The sequence below is a fragment of the Dioscorea cayenensis genome, unplaced genomic scaffold (genome assembly GCF_009730915.1).
Source record: "Dioscorea cayenensis subsp. rotundata cultivar TDr96_F1 unplaced genomic scaffold, TDr96_F1_v2_PseudoChromosome.rev07_lg8_w22 25.fasta BLBR01000428.1, whole genome shotgun sequence".
In the NCBI taxonomy this organism is placed as follows: Eukaryota; Viridiplantae; Streptophyta; class Magnoliopsida; order Dioscoreales; family Dioscoreaceae; genus Dioscorea; species Dioscorea cayenensis.
In genome coordinates, this window is record NW_024086819.1 from 33,148 (window position 1) to 50,816 (window position 17,669).

The 17,669-nt window shown below is 43.7% G+C and overlaps 1 pseudogene; it reads left to right on the top strand.

Moving 5' to 3' along the window:
• Positions 1 to 1,150: 1,150 nt before the first annotated feature.
• On the top strand, positions 1,151 to 16,321 carry LOC120254359 (annotated as a pseudogene).
• Positions 16,322 to 17,669: the final 1,348 nt, after the last annotated feature.

A 17,669-nucleotide genomic window follows, 5' to 3' on the forward strand; every position in this document is an offset into this window, starting at 1 on the left:
CGTTTGAACCTTAGCAAGATCTCCTCCAAAAATAGGTGCATTATGATCCACATTGGCCTATTTCCTTCATACTCGACCTCACAACCATACCGCATAAAAGTAACATAAAAACACACATATTAATGTAAAAACACGAGAAAAGTAATGCTCAACATAAGGAAAGAATGCTTCGCATTCATATCACCTAGCACTTATCATTTGCATTGTACTGAATTGAACACATATCAAACAAAGGTGATCAATCACTTGTTGCCCTTCTCCAGCCTGGGAAAAGCAGCGAACTCTAGAAGCTAGGGGCTTTTCTTTTTTGATCCTTTAGACATGAATACTCTTCCATTATTAGGTAAAACCCGCCTTAGAGATTGAACGTCAACTTATCTCAATCTAAGACAACGCTAATAGCTTGTAGTGAACAGCCAGCCCCCCTTTTGAAACCGAAAGCGACCTTTGATACTTAAGTGACGACCCCCTGCAATTATGATAGAGAGCCGCCTGCTTCTTGCCAAACCAACCCTATTCACCTTTCTCACCCTTTGGAAGAGTAGGGGGGTGAGTAGTCCTTAAACTAATAGGTCCGGAAAAAAGGCCTTTTTTTCATGGTCGTGACTCTTATATTCTAGTAGGTCGGGGAAGAAACGCTTCTACAATGACTACGCTTCCTCGTCTTGCTTCTGGCAAAGCTTCTACTTTGCTTGCATGAATTAGAGTCCTTTTCGCTAGGTCCAAAAGCTTTCGTCAAAGCAAAAGATCTGATCCAACAGGAATCCCGCATATTGAGCGCAGGTGATATGTAGCTACTAAGCGCGATCATATCATGCCATAAAATGATATATAGCCCGTTATATAAAGATAGAATAACTATGGATGAGCAGACATTCCATTGATTCATTAAATAGCTCGTCGATTCGATCCAAATGAATCATTCTTCTGGTCTCTCTCCGCCTCGAAACTGACCCATGGCACAGCGTCCATTCGCATCGCGCGCCGGAAGGCTTAGAAGTTCAATTCAAGAGACCGCAGCGGAGTGGAGCAGCCGTGACATGAAGTTCCTTACCTTAGTTGGATCTCACTAGTACCACCTAAAAGGTAGGTAGGCGTCGGATGTGTGACTTTTGGAGTTGTCGTTCGTACACCTGTCCCCAACAGAAGAATGAGTGATCCGTTCCCCTGCGGATCATGGCCTTACCACTCGGTCCTCGATGCACAGCAGGGGATTCGGCAGCTCACATTCATTTGCACTGCGCGTTTCTGCTGGACTGGACACCTGTTATATGTAGGAAGTATGGTTACGAAAGTGACTTCGGTTCGCCAGTTCAGGCTCAACTCCTCGCTTTATGTTAGCGGACCTATAGGACGGGCCAGGGCTCCGCGTTCTTTCTTTCTGTGTGGGATGATGCTGGAGAATGCGTCGAGTCAGCGAACAACAACAACAACACAACTACATTTTCTTTTTCCCTCCATGAGATGAGCCCAGTGCATTGGACCGATGGATAAGAGAACTGAGCTGGCCCAAAAAGCGCTTGGGCGCTCTACATACGATGTAGACTCCATGAGATACATATCGATTTCTATTTGATGGATCCAGAATAGATAGATATTTTGTCTCATCAATAGATAGAAAGAGGGGATTTCCTTTTATACTATATTGGTTGGTTGATTCCCCCTTCTCTATCCATTCCTACTTTTTCGATCTATCAGAATAGATCAGGCAATCTATCAATCGATTTGGAAATAACGTTCATCTCGCTTTTCGTTCATTTACACCACAATACGAAAGAAGCAAGCGAAAGAGCTAGAAGCGCTTGCTTCGCCGCGCCCAACAATTCTTATTCACGGGAAAGCCAACAGAACAGAAAGATTTGATTCGGACTTTGTAGAGCAGGTGCTGCTGCTATCTGCGTGTAGGGCCGTCCCCCACTCCCGTCCCGTGGCGCTAAGGGCTTTTTTTTTAATAGACGGCAGTGTTTTGCTGACGCCTCGAATCGACGCTTTTCTTGCGACATGCTATTTTTCCCCCCATTACTAGTAGGTTGATGGGTCGCACGCCCAGCACAAGTTCCGATACGAGAAAAGTGAAGTGAGGGTCCGCAGTGAAACTTCATCTCTTGTAGGTGGTGTCCGCTTGGATAGAAAGAAAGTCATCCATCCAGTTCGGTTCATTTAAGAAAAAACAGAAAAAAGAGTTTTTTTTTTCTTTTTTCCCCGGTTGGAAGATCATATCGTTCCGCACAGAGAGAGAGTTAGCTTTGCTTTTTTTTTTCTTAGCTTTGTTTGCGGTCAGGTAAGCAACTGTCAGCAAGACTGACATTCAATTAGAGCGGAGACCATTCGCACTGTACACTGTAACCTTGATTGAAGCAGTAGTTAGTAATAGGCCAAGCTATTAGAGCTGTAAGGGTAGCAAGTGGTAGGCTGTAACCCGAATGAGAGAGCTATGAAGCTTTAAGGTAAGAAGACAGGGAGTAAGCAGCATATGCTTTAAGCATAGAGGTTTCCGCTGTAAGGTCAGTGTCTGGTAACCAGAGAACAAGAATACTTGCTTGAACTTTTCTGAAGGGTAAGGAGTCTGGCGAGGACGAAAGGGCTAGCACAGATAAGAATCCCGGTGTTTAGTAGTCCGATAGCCAAGCAGAATAGTCCTAGTAGTCAGATAGTCAGTTAGTCAAGAAAGCCGGTAAGCCAAAAGTGTAGGCCCGAAACAAGGCAGTCAGCACCAATTAGACAGCAAGCTAAGAATACTGGTGTCAGGTGGTAGTTCAGCCAAAGCCTTAGTTCAACCAGAACAGTAGGCCAAGCAATGTGGGCAAGGCAGGAAAGAGCATAGGCAAGAATCCCAAGTTTGCATTAACCAACAAGCAAGAAGCAAGCAAAGTACGGCAGGAAAGAAATAGTACTTTTTACAAATATAAGTTATGGCTAACTATTATTTATTACTTATTACTTACTTTTTTATATACTAACAAACTAATTATAGAGGGTTAGTCAGATAGTATATTAGTTATAATAGTTAGGTTTCTCATTGTCGTGTGAATAGCCGGTTCAACTCCCTCCTGAGATAAGTGATAAATGCTTGAGTAGACATATTTTTATATATGCTTTACATGCATTGAGCATCATTTTTACTATGGTTTATGTCTCATATTGTGTATTTGGTGTTCTTTTATGCATATAGGTTGTGAATGCCTTGAAGAGTAAAAAGGAAGCAAAGATGGGCTATAAAGACATAATGTTGGGAGTTCTTGTTCAATTCAAGGACCAAGACACGAGAGGAGTTTATAAACATGGAGATGTGTGCCAACTTCCAAGAAGATTCAAGTCAATTCACTAGTTGGAAGGGCACAAAGGCAGCCAAATCTTCATGTTTCTTCTCTTTATGAAGATTGCAAGACCTCTCAAAGATACATCGATGAAGAAAAGTTTTATAGCCTACCACATGTACGTGTGCCCGGACATGTGGCCTCAAGAGAAGAGTGATTGGATCGTTTTTTGTGAAAAGTATTGTATCAAAATTACTGTAGCAGGACTGTATCAAAAATTACTTTTCACGCGCCCCCGTGAAAATTTCTGCACTCAGCGGCGCGTGGAAAAATCCACATGGGCGCGTGAGGGGCACGTGACATGCGTGATCTAAGGCCTATAAATAGCCGTTTTGCCCTATTCTTTCTCATCTTTTTGTGCGGCTCTTGAGGGTGAGGCGGCTAGGGGTTTGGAGAGGAGGTCTTTCTGCGGCTTTGGAGGCGCTTCGTCATCAACGTTTGATCGATTCCTCCTCCGTCATAGCATCAAGGAAGCCACCGGTGAACCTAGCTCGAGTGGGTCCTTCAAGGCGTCGAAGCTCTCCATCAAGGCCATCGGTTCATATATAAGGGGTTTATTTCTATGGTTTTTAATGTACTTTTCATTCATTGATGGTGTGTTTTGTATGTTGCTCCATGGAGAGCTAAAACCCTAGAGGGTATTTGGGCTTGTGAACCCTAGGATTCTCATCTTTTGTGGATTTGCTTAGTGTGTCTATTTAATCCGAGTTTGATTAAGTTTTAATCTTGTATTCTCATTGCTTGCTTGTTTAATTAATCCTTGTGGTTGATTGGATTTGCATGATTTGTTACTTTGATGTGAGAGAGGTCTCCATTAGAGTTAGAACTTCAAGGTTAAAAGAGGGTTGAGAGGGTGAGTCATGAGATAGTGGAGTGTCCCGTCTCCCTTCCGATTGAGTGTATTCTATCTCCGTTCCTTAAGCTCTATGCAACCATATTTGGTGTGAGGCGTGAGATTGAGAGATTAGAGTTATAATCGGATCCTTCGCCGGGAATTAGGGTTGGATCAATCTTTAGGAATCGGATACAACTCTTGGAATCCCTAGAGTGCTTTGCGAGTCATATGTGGTGTGAGGTGTTGAGATTGAGCGATTTCTCCACGGGACCTCGTAGGGGACTAGTATCGGTGATCGGGAGGCCGGATCCGATTATATTTGGATTTCTACGACTTAACTTACTCATCATAGAAACACTTTTGCTTATTCGGTACCTAATACATGAATCCTAGGGGAGCATTGCCCGAATACCCCACTTTTCTTGATTGAGATCTCCATCCATTTTACCCTTGCATATTTGTCTCCGGTATTCATTTCTTCGCACATTAGATCACCACACCTTTCCATTTATCATTAGGTTAGAAAGCGAGAGAAGAAGTTAGTACTAGTAGCCACTGTTCACTGTGGATTCGACTACCCACTCACGGGGTAATTATTACTTGACACCCGTGCACTTGCGGTTTACACGCATATTCGGACGTGTCAAGTTTTTTGGCGCCGTTCGGGGAGCAGGATACTAGGAGCGCTAGGACTTTGTTGCTCTAGCCACTTATCTTTTTCTTTATTTTTGTCTATTCCACACTTTCTTTTTCTTCCATCATTCTCATCGGTTTTTTATTTTTGTTTTTCATCATATTCCCCTCTATCTTCTTCCACCATTCTATTTTTGTTTTTATTTTTGTCTTATTTACTTTTTTTCTTGCATGGAACTTGAATGATGATTAATCCAGTTGTAGATTTATATTTTTCGAGGTTGATGCTCTCACTAGAAAAAAATTGATCAATTTATCAATGTTCATCAACAACACAATCCATATCGCATCAACTATCATTCAAATCAAAGGAGCTACCCAAACCTATTGTGGGATATTGATGAGACAACAATGGGAAGCACCTCAACAAGAACTTCAATGGGATGAGAAAGTTGAAGAAGATGTACTTGAGTTGGAAAAGAGTGCTACCGAGATTTATTGAAGCAACCGATGCCCGTTTCCAAAATATTGAGGCCACATTAAGTTGTCACGAGGTCTCCATTAAAAACATTGAGCATCAATTAGGAGAGATCTTGGACATGCTTGCTAAGGAAAAAGAAGAATTTGAACAAGCAAGGCAAGTATCTCCGGGACATGATGAGGCCATGAACAACATGGAAGAAATTGGGCAAATTGAGTACATTAGGGGCGAGAAAAAGGAAAAAAACAAGAAATTGAATATCATTTTGAGATTTTTGGATTGTGTGACTGAAAGATTGTGCTTGTGAGCGAGAAAAATTTTTCAAGGGGATTTGCTAGTGTCATGCTCCTCTCAAGTTGAAAAATACATTAGAAGAAGCAAACCCTAAGGTTATGGAACAAGCATCTTTCTTTGTGATTGATCAACTCTTACAATGCAAAGAGAGAGGTTTTGGGAAGGGAAGAAGATGTGGGTAGGAGATTGAAGCCATCCAATGACCCACAGTGCTAAGCTTGGACAATTCCCTAACCCAAATTGTTTCCTTGGAGGCCAAAAGTAAGATGGTTGGACTCTCCAACAAATACTTCTTCCCGGCAAGCTGATTTTTGGTTTAAAGGAAGTAGCTATGCAATGTCTAGTCGGGAGGAACACACTCTTTTCAAGCCTCCATAATGTAAGCAAGAGGTACGTCAAGCTTAGTGACGTAAAACAAAGCGCTACTTGGGAGGCAACCCAAGTTTTTTTAATTGTTTTTCTAGTTTAGATTTTTCATTTACTGCAATAATAAATTCATGAGTGCGTGCTTTGATGAATTTTTTTGTTGGTGTTAAAGTTTTTCATGGAAAATTTTTGGTGATTTAAATTGATTTTTCATGTATGTGGCATGGTTGAGGGTGTAATTCATGTTTATAGTTGAAGAATTAGTGTTAATTTGAAGTTTGGAGCCTTGCGTGGGTATCTGCAGAAATTTTTGCGACTCACGCGGTCGTGTGGAATTTCCACACGGCAGTGTCTGATACTCACGCGGGGTGTGGAATTTCCACACCCTCATGTGGCTTATAAGATTATGAGGGGTCACTTTTTCATTATCTTCACCACTTACACCCATCTTCTCCCACTTCTCCATCTTCAAGAATCTGAACTTTTGAGCACAAAAACTAATTTTTCTTCAACTCCTTGGAGATTTAAAAAGTGTTTTTGCCGGCATTTGCATTAAGTTTCCTTCACCGATTTGCTCCGGTAAACTTCATTTTCCCCTATCTTCTCTATGCCCTTATTTTTGCCAATCCATAGAGTTTTTATTGGTTTATAAGTGTTGTTTTTTTCATTGAAAATCTTGTAGAAACACTTTAGAATGTATGGATCGGAAATTTTTTTGGAGCGTTGGAGCCCAATCATGGGCTTCTTGGCCATGGTTAGGCGCCCACGCTGGGCGCATGGTCGGCCCACGCCCTGCATGGGCGGGGCTGGCCGTTCGGTCGCGCTCCCGCAGCGGGCTGGCGGCCAGCCCGCAGCGCCCGCGTGGGCTGGCCAGCCCGCTCGGGTTGGGCGCCCACGTGCGTGGCGCCAGCCGCACGCGCCCAGCATGGGGCTGGCCCACGCCCGCGTGGGGTGGAAAAAGTACCCAATAAGGCCCGGAAAAGTGCTTGGCTTGCCCTCCACGCCCGCGTGGAGCCACATGACTCATCAAATTCATGCTTAGCCCGACTTCTTTTTGAAGCTTTATTTGCAGGGTATGACACCAAGGACCGAAAAAAAACTTGTTCGAAAATGCTTGAATTTCATACGGTTAACCTTGGATGAGAACATTATTTTTGGCACACCGACAACACCGGAAGACGGCGTCGATGCTTGAGGCGTCCCACTCATGATTCTTTAGTTTTCCTTTACTTTTTGTTTTCATTTTTTTCTTTAGTTTTTTTATTTTTTTATCTTTTTAGAGTTTAGTTAACTTTGTGTTTTTGTTTTTGTTTTATGCGAGTTTGTGCTTCATGTGTTTACTTATAAGAACTCGTACATCTTTTTCTATTTTGTTGAGCTTCATTTGAACCCACTTGTCTACATGCGGATGGCCTTGAGAGTGATGTTGATGGTGTTTTTAGTCATAGACATGATCATGTGATATTGTCACATGGTCGTGTGAGCTTCACAACCCATACAACAAGCCCATGAGTTAGACTTCACCAAAGCGATTAATGAGGGAGTTCGAGGGGAGTATTGTTTTTAATTGCATTCCCACACACATTATGCTTCCATTGTTATTATTTTTTTATTGTGCTTGCATGCGTACATTGAGGACAATGTACATCTTAAGTGTGGGGGAGGGTTCACCTTATACATGACTTTTTACTTGTGTTTTTCATGAGCATGCTCTTGTTGCCAATGAAGGTTCACCTTAGAGTTAAGAGTTTAATTCTTAGTTTTTTTGGAGGTTATAAACATGGATTTTTATCATGCTCATAGTTTTTCATCCAATTTTTATTGAATATTTTTTTCTCCGATTGCTCTTTGTGCACTTTTTCTCGCTCATTAGACCTATGAAGACTCTAGTTCATTATGTTTTGGGACTTTAGTGTGCTAGTTTTTTTATTTTAAAAAAAAATCCAAAAAAAATTTGAGAATTGGAAATTTGTTTGTACATAGGGGGTGGAAAGAGCTACCACCCATGATGTATGTAGCTACTCTCATAAGTCGGATACTTGTTATGCCCTAATGAGAGAAAGAGCTATCTCATGGGATGTGTGAAAGCTACCATCCTTGGTAGAAAGAGCTACCACCTCGAAAGTGTGAAAGCCACTCGGGAGGCATCTTGGGAAAGGGCTACCTTAGAGGTTGTGTGAAGCTACTACCTATTCTTTTACTGTTTATAAATAAGTCCCATGTTAATAAGAATTTGGTAGTGGACATAGTGTTGAAATGAGTTGAGTTTTTTTCACACACACACGCATTCGGATTTTTATCACATTCATTTTTGATTGGATTGTTTGCTAGAGCATTGATTGTTTTTGTCTAGTGTTTGATTCTCTCCATGATCTGTAGAATTTTTATTCTTGTACTCTTTTGGTGAACCTAAGGCCAAGCACTTCTCTTTTTCTTTCCATGAGTTTAATGTTTAATTTTGCTTGAGGACAAGCAAAGACTTAAGTGTGGGGAGTTTGATAAATGCTTGAGTAGACATATTTTTTTATATATGTTTTTACATGCATTGAGCATCATTTTTACTATGGTTTTATGTCTCATATTGTGTATTTGGTGTTCTTTTTATGCATATAGGTTGTGAATGCCTTGAAGAGTAAAAAGGAAGCAAAGATGGGCTATAAAGACATAATGTTGGGAGTTCTTGTTCAATTCAAGGACCAAGACACGAGAGGAGTTTATAAAGCGTGGAGATGTGTGCCAACTTCCAAGAAGATTCAAGTCAATTCACTAGTTGGAAGGGCACAAAAGGCAGCCACATCTTCATGTTTCTTCTCTTTGTGAAGATTGCAAGACCTCTCAAAGATACATCGATGAAGAAAAAGTTTTTATAGCCTACCACATGGGACGTGTGCCCGGACATGTGGCCTCAAGAGAAGAGTGATTGGACCGCGTTTTGTGAAAAGTAATGTAGCAAAATTATTGTAGCAGTACTGTATCAAAATTACTGTTCACGCGCCCGCGTGGAAATTCCAGCGCTCGGTGAAAATTCTGCGACGCCGCGGCGTGGAAAATCCACTGGGCGCGTGAGGGCACATGACAGGCGCGATCTAAGGCCTATAAATAGCCGTTTTACCCTATTCTTTATCATCTTTTTGTGCGGCTCTTGAGGGGTGAGACGGCTAGGGGTTTGGAGAGGAGGTCTTTGCGGCTTTGGAGCGCTTCGTCACCAACTTTGATTGATTCCTCCTCCGTCATAGCATCAAGGAAGCCACCGGTGAACCTAGCTTCGGAGTGGGTCCTTCAAGGCGTCGAAGCTCTCCATCAAGGCCATCGGTTCATATATAAGGGGTTTATTTCTATGGTTTTAATGTACTTTCATTCATTGATGGTGTGTTTTGTATGTTGCTCCATGGAGAGCTAAAACCCTAGAGGGTATTTGGGCTTGTGAACCCTAGGATTCTCATCTTTTGTGGATTTGCTTAGTGTTTCTATTTAATCCGAGTTTGATTAAGTTTTAATCTTGTATTCTCATTGCTTGCTTGTTTAATTAATCCTTGTGGTTGATTGGATTTGCATGATTTGTTACTTTGATGTGAGAGAGGTCTCCATTAGAGTTAGAACTTCAAGGTTAAAGAGGGTTGAGAGGGTGAGTCATGAGATAGTGGAGTGTCCCCTCTCCCTTCCGATTGAGTGTATTCTATCTCCGTTCCTTAAGCTCTATGCAACCATATTTGGTGTGAGGCGTGAGATTGAGAGATTTCTCCGCCGGGACCTTGTAGGGGGTTAGGATCCTTCACCGGGAATTAGGGTTGGATCAATCTTTAGGAATCGGATACAACTCTTGGAATCCCTAGAGTGCTTTGCAGTCATATGTGGTGTGAGGTGTTGAGATTGAGCGATTTCTCCACCGGGACCTCGTTGGGGACTAGTATCGGTGATCGGGAGGCCGGATCCGATTATATTTGGATTTCCACGACTTAACTTACTCATCATAGAAACACTTTTGCTTATTCGAGTACCTAATACCGAATCCTAGGGGAGCATTGCCCGAATACCCCACTTTTACTTGATTGAGATCTCCATCCATTTTACCCTTGCATATTTGTCTCCGGTATTCATTTCTTCACATTAGATCACCACACCTTTCCATTTATCATTAGGTTAGAAAGCAGAGAAGAAGTTAGTACTAGTAGCCCTGTTCCCTGTGGATTCGACTACCCACTCACCGGTGTAATTATTACTTCGACACCCGTGCACTTACGGTTTACACGCATATTCGGACGCGTGTCAATAAGTCCAAGTCAAAGATAAAGGCGATGCGAAGGCTTTAAAGAAGGGTATGGGAAGAGACAAGAGTTCACACATCGTGGTGTCGTGTAGAATGGAATTGATGTGCTAAGCAAAGTCTCGCCACTCATTTCATTGCATTTATTGAAGTAAGGCGAACGTAACTCCGCTTTGAGATCCACATCAGTCGAGGCAGCTGAAGCACTGAGTGGTGTACCCGTTTAACTATACTATACTATAGGGTGTAGGGCTGAACTTTGAAATCGGGGAGCTGACCGTGGAAGCCTACTAGGTAGTTCGAATCTTCCTCTGCCAACTAACTAGGGGACACAGGGCATCAGGTCGTCCATCCATTTAGATTTACAACCCTAAGACTAGTACTATGGCTAACACGTGCCTCCGTACATCAGCTGACATCACCATAACTGCCTCCACGCAGCCCCTCAAGGCAACATAACTCCTATTATGCCTACCAAGCCTCCAAATATACACAAAAAAAAGTCTAAAGCAATTTAACTTCCCGAGTAGCACAGTCCTGAGTAGGGTGCCGAGCATCAAGTCACCGAAAAACCCTTCAAAATTTAAGAGTGCGTCACTTGCGTCTTTTTTCCACATCAAAAAGAATACTATCTACTAGGCTTCTCACTCTACCCAAAAAGCGCCTGGAACGTAAAGGAATCTACGAGGACTTTGAGAGATTTTATCCACTAGCACTTGACTTTCACCTGACGAGCGTACGAAAGATTCAGTTTACCGAAACTACTTTACTAACCCGAGAAAGAAAAAAAGGAAGAATGCATTCGAAAGCAGGGCACAACGGCTTAAGGAGCAGCATTAGTTTAGTGCCTTGTGTTCCTAACCCTGACGACAAATTTGACACCTACTTATATATAAGCTTCGGACTAAGAGCTTGGAAAAAATAGATTACTTCTTCTTCTTGGGATGACGAATGAAGCCTCGATGCGCATGACCCGATGACTCGACTCGGTTCCCCTGCCTTAAGTTAAGGGGATGAGATTTCCATGATCGGACGAAGAGGAATCAGTGAATCGAGCACTCAAGACTGCTCTAACAGGGGCTCATCCCGCTGAAAGATGTGAATCTCAAGATGGAAATGCCTTACTTTGGCATAGGTAGTTTGTTGCTTCTATGTCAAAGCGAAGGTAGATTAATTAGGAACTGCTGCCCTTTAGCTGCATTAATCGTGAATTCCTTTTGCCGAAGGACGGCTGTCGTTGGTCGTGAGGTAGTAAATTTTCTCTTTTTTTTTCTGAGATCATTTAGTTAGTTTATAGTAGAAAGGAGGGTACAGCCCTTTACTTCCTAACTAGAGGAAGCCTTAATATTCCCTTTGTGTGAAATAGGGAGTTATCTCTAGGTCATTTTCAAAAAGTAGAAGAAACTGGTTCTTTTTGGACCCTAGGAAAGGAAATGGTCGGTTGAATGCTTATTCCATTCAGGAAACTCTTCAACCTGGCCACAAAAGGCTGGATCATCAGATCACTTGATATTACTACTCGGAACGAAACTTCATTCGAAAGTCGGTTCAAGGCAAGGATCAAAGCTCTTCCTTGAGGCTGGCTCAGCTATCAGCTAACCGATATGATGCCGAATTTCCCTGCTCGCTTCTCTTTCGCGCCTATAGCCTTTCTAGTCTTAGGTGGGCTGTAAGAGAAGAAAAAGTGTCCGCCCCTGCTTCAAAAACGTAAGGGCGCGCGCTTTGAAAGCTGTCTCTTCTGGCATCTGCTTTCTTCCAGGCCTTCAGCTTGAAGACAAGACTAGTGGAACCAGCTGAATGCCCGCTCTTGGTTTAAGCTGTATCTCGGACGAGAAAGCATTTGAACCGGCTTAGGAGGGCTCGTCCTTTAGTTTAGCTTTTTCCGGTATTAGCTTTGGGAACCGGGACCAGGACTTAAACCATCAAAGGCCATCAGTTGCAAGATAAGGATTAAAACCCCCAGACCAGAATAGAATAATGTCTTCGGGTGCTAGCATCCCAAAAAATGGAAGCAGGAAAAAATGAAATGCATACTACTTAACGCCTACCACACCCATAGGATAGGCAAGACTGCTTTTTTTGGTATGATGGGCCAGCTCCCCTTGAAACCCACAATCAGACTCTGACTGAATATCTTCTTATAAGAGATCTATCCGGTGGATCCAACCAATGACTCTTGCCTTGAAATAAGCCTTTTGAGGTTAGAGGATTAAAGCACCGAAAGTCCTTCAACCAATTCCACTTGCCTCCCAAAAAAGGAGTATTCAATGCTGGATTGGATGTCTAGTGCACCCGGGGGAAAAGCAACCAATTCGATACGGTTGTTGATAGACCCTCTAAGCTAAGGTGACCCAACCTTTGTAGATCGGCAAGCACCAGCGGTTATTTCAGGCTCACCAAGACAAAGACGAGTGTGGAACAAGTAAAGAGTGGAAGACCAGATGAAAGAGAATTGGAACTTGAGCTCTTTTCTACTCTCAGATGCAAGTAACTCGAACTGAATCACCAATGCGGCGGATAGAAAGACAAGTAGTCCGTCTTCGGTCAGCACGCGCACCCTTGCTTGAGCCCACATCTTCAGTTTGAGCACGGCTTGGTGGATGAAAGACTTTGAAAATGCATGCTACTGCAACTGTAGGTAGAGGCATAAAGAAGGGCAAAAAACCCTCCCTAATTGCGACTCCCAGTTGACTTCGAGTTGGGCACCCATTGTCTTACCACTTTCACTGAATCAAAATGGATAGCTACGTTCTCACTATGCCTGAAACTGAAATTCAACATGAAAGAGACCCTTAGTCAAGCTGAAAGCGAGTATTTCTCAATTTGGTCAACTCCCCCTTCCTTCTGAATGAGCAAAGAAGGGATTTCGCTCCCGTTTTGTCTTCTGGGCAGGGGAATCCAGGCGATCCACAACTAAAATCATTATAATAAAGACTACCGATATCGGAGGAGAAAGGCAGATTCATCGTCTTGCTGAGGGAAGTGATATCTCCCATCATCTTATCGTGTGCGGTGGTGTATCCCGGACGGTCGGTTTAAAGCATATGCAATTTGGGGCTCTGACCTTGTCATCGCCGGTGAGAAAGTAGTATTACAAAGATCGTGCCATCATGGGTGAGCTTCCTTCAGTTGTCATATCAAAAGATAAATCTCTCATATCACGATCTGGTTGCTTTTGAGTTTGCCAAACGGTTTCTCATTCGTCGTGGGAGAACTCCGTATATTTCCGCTCTCCATTCTCTGCTTGGATGATTGCCGCTTGTGTGAATCCTATTGTTGTGGGTCCCGTGTGTGCTTGAAGAAGATCATTTTAGGATTCTTTTTAGTTTCATTTATTGACTCCGCGGTGCTTGTTATAGAGTTTACTGTGCCGCCAACCATCCAAAAAGTCAAAGATGGCGTCGGCATTTTCAAATTCTCTCCTAATTCAAAATAGTGGTGTTTTTCCTCCCTTTCCCTTAGTATTTAGGTTGTAAAATCCTGATAGGATAGTAGACTGTTATACCTTTTATAGTTGTAATGGCGTATCTTCTTTCTTTCTAAATAGAAAGATAAGGATTTCAAAGAAAAGGAAATCGACCTTCCTTTTTCTTTTTTAGGATGCTCGGGTCTCATCTTTTGATCCGGTGGTGATTAAATTAAAGAATGAATCTTGCTCTGGCTCAAGTTGAACACCTCTATATGTTGTAATCAGAAGGTACTCTTGAGTCATGCTATGACCGCCAATCGCTCTCGTGACCACACGTTGTACCAACAGTAAAAACTATCAACCCTATCGGTATGGTTTGTTGTTCACGTGTTACGATCTCGCTCGCCAGATTGTTCCCTCCTCCCGGGTCAATGGTCGTGAGTTGATTGACCAAGACCTTCCCTTACGATGATGGAATTTCTTCCACCGCAAGAGTACCTCCGCTTTGTCTCCTTCGACTTTTAATGAAAAACCCTAGTCTTCAAAAATTTCTTAGTATCGGTGCTTTTTAATGATGAATATCCCATCCCATTCATTTTGCTTATTCTACCCTTACCCATTAATGGCTTAAGCCGCTATTACCATTTCCGCAACCTAACTAATACTTAGTTGTTTCCATTTCCTCATCCGGTGATAGATCCTCATCTTCTTCCGGCTCAAACCCTTTTTCATATCCAGGGCACGTACCTTCAACTATCAACCGCATGAGATAGTCCTTTGAAAGGTCGAGTCGGCTCTTCTTTTTAGGTCGCTTTAGTAGTTCCCCAACCAGCCTTTTCCCCACGAGAAAGCCTTCCCGAGATGAAAAGAAAATGAAGGCTGATCTCCGGGATCGTGAGAGTTCGAACCAGCAAACGGAGGCATCAACGCTATAGTGCTAACGCACGCCCTTACATTTTGAAGTTGGCTTCGACAGCTGCGAGCGGAGCGTCAAAAAGCGAAGCAAGCCGCGCTAGCGCACTACTCTTCCTTTATGAGCGAGACTCTATCCGGATCTATAGATAGATCTCACTCGATCTAAAGAACTCCGCGAGCGAACTCGAGCGAGCCATGAGCCGCCTATCGGCAAGGCTTGGAAAAAGCCTTTACTTAACTTAAGGCTCCCCTTTACTTCATCGAACCGATTCACGCAGGGCCAAAACCCTCGCCGAGCTAGCTAATTTTTTTCCTTTACGAGATCTCGGCTCTTTCGAATGCTTGGAGAGAGACCCGCCTCCTTTGGTTGGCACCGGGCCCTGAGGATGATGGGACTACTTCCTGAAAATAGCGCTTGCTTAGGGCCTGCAGGAGGGACCCCGATGTCTCAATTGAGGGAGCAAAAAGGGCTTTGCTCCCCTTTTTAAAAAAAATAAAGAAAAAAAGGTCAAGTTTAGACCGCTCACAGTAGTTCTACCCATAGATAAGATCATGAAAGAAGCGATCGAATGGTACCCGAATCCATTTACGATCCCGAGTTTCCAGACACATCGCACTTCCGCCGGGTCGAGGCTGCCACTCGGCCCTAAGACGGATCAAAGAAGAGTGGGGAACCTCTCACTGGTTTTTTTGAATTCGACATCCGGAAGTGTTTTCACACCATCGACTGACATCGGTTCATCTCAATCTTTAAGGAAGAGATCGATGATCCCAAGTTCTTTTACTCCACAAAGAAACTATTTTCCACCGGACAACTCGTAGGAGGTGAGAGGGACCCTTACTCCGTCCCACACAGTGTACTACTATTGGCCCTACCAGGCAACATCTACATACACAAGCTCGATCAGGAGATAGGGAGGATCCGACAGAAGCACGAAATTCCTCTTGTTCTGAGAATCGATCGGTTCTATTAAGGACAGGTCATCGTATTGATGACCAAGAAAAACTCGGAGAAGAAACAAGGTTTCAACGCCCCCCAAGACAACAGAGCCCCCACAAGCACCGCCTCGGCGAAGGAGGGACCGAAAAAGGCCTTTTGGTTTTCCCCTTCAACGGCCCTTGCCGCTTTCCTTAACAAGCCGCCTCCCTTTGCGCCCGCCTTGCTCATAGAAGCCGCTGGTTTACTCCCTCAAGGCCGAATTCTATGGTAGAGAAGGCTTTTAATAAGAATTTGGCCATGAGAGACATTATTAAATATTGCAAAAGAAGGGGCCCGCAAATAGAGTCAAGGGGAGGCGATACTAGTTATTAGGTCGAGAAACACCCGGTCCGTAAGTCGCCCCCTTAAAAACCCATGACTTATTAATAAGGATTTGTTACGCGCGATATGCCGACGACTTACTACTGGGAATCGTGGGTGTCGTAGAGCTTCTCATAGAAATACAAAAATGTATCACCCACTTCCTACAATCTCGCCTAAACCTTTGGGTAGGCTCGCAGAATCAACAACCATAACTCGCATCGGAGTACGGTGAGAATTCCCCCAGTATGGTCATTTCGGGAAGCCCTCCGGGATGACCCCACATACAATTCTTTATGAGAGCTAGAGAAGCATCTACGGGTAAAGCACCGTATCCATATAACTGCTTACCACCTACTCTCCGCCATCCATTCCAAGTTTAGGGACCCAGATTATAGTATCCCGATCAAAGAGCTGACGAAGGGGACGAGCGGAAGAGGTCATCTACTGGACGCGGTTCAACTAGCGGAGACTCTTGGAACTAACCTTAGCTTTTCTCCTTTGTAGAACAGATAAGCCAGTTCCTTAGTTTCACTTACCTAAAACCTAATCTGTTATTCCATAACCTTAGCCGAGCCGAGGCTAAGTGACTTCGTAACCTTAACATACTTTTGTTTTCGTACTTTTTCCCATCAGGTCTAACCTTTGCCGGGCTTTCGTCCCTACGCCTATAGGAGGCCGGCTTGGCTTCGCTATCGCTCATTACTTGGTATAGAGATCTTCCCGTGCAGTGTAGTGGTCGGCCTTCCCACCAGAATGCCTCCTTCCTTATAAGCCCTTGACTACAATAACATGAGGCTGTTCACATTTGCTTTTGAAACTTAGCGACTTATATATATATTTCTTTTTTTGATATTTAATAAAGAAAAACAAAAGACTATTGTAAATGTATAGGCTGAACGGGCTCCTGTGCGGGACGTCTGCGTAATGATTGGCCTCCCTGCGCTCAAAGGAGACCCAAGGGTGAGCTTCTTTATGGTTAGCTTAACGTCAGTAGGGCATTCTAGGGCTAGAAGGAGGCAAGCAAATGAAGGGAGGCATGGAGGGCCGACTACAAGAAGCAAAGCTTTGTAAACTCGACAAGTCGCTATAGAATGCCGACTACTTCATGAAGTTTCATAAGGGAGGAAGCTAAGCTTAGCGAGGCCGACCACGTAATAAGCCATCGGGCGGAGAAAGCTCAAGAGCTTCCCTTCATTCGTTGCTAAGCCAAGGTCCCTGTGTCTCCCGAGTCAGCCCCGGCTTTTTTTCAAGAATCTGCACTCCATGGGCATACGGCCTCGCAGGCCTTCCCTTTCCGCCGGAGCTTCATGGGTGTTGCCCCTGCTCCCCCAATCAGATTTTGGATGTGAGCTATACTCCGCGAGGAGCCACATGGGCGTATGGTCTTTTGCCTTGCCATTTGACCTCTATTCCCGCGTGAGATGGAATACTCAGTGACAACCTCTCAATTGTCACCGCCTGGCCTCTTTTGCTACCACGGTAGCACCTAGTGTGGTCAGCATCAATCATATTCGGGCAACGAAGCTTACACTCATTCACATTGGTTCATCCCTGCTATGCCCCGGCTTTTTTTGCTCTTCTAACAACAATGGTGGCCGGCCATTCGTCAAGGCCCCGGAATCACTGGACATCTCAGCCGGTGGATTGGATACCCGCATCAGATCGAAGTTCAATTTTTTTGCCTCGCTCAAAGGAGAGCTGTTTCTAGGTGGGTCGCTTCACGAAAGACATTGCTTAGTACCAACGGGTCACACGACAGGTGCACGATTTAATTTGCACGCTCCATCCTTCCGCCATTCGCCTATAGGCTTCAAGGTGCAAGCTACCTTGATCCGCCTTCGCTTCGATTCAT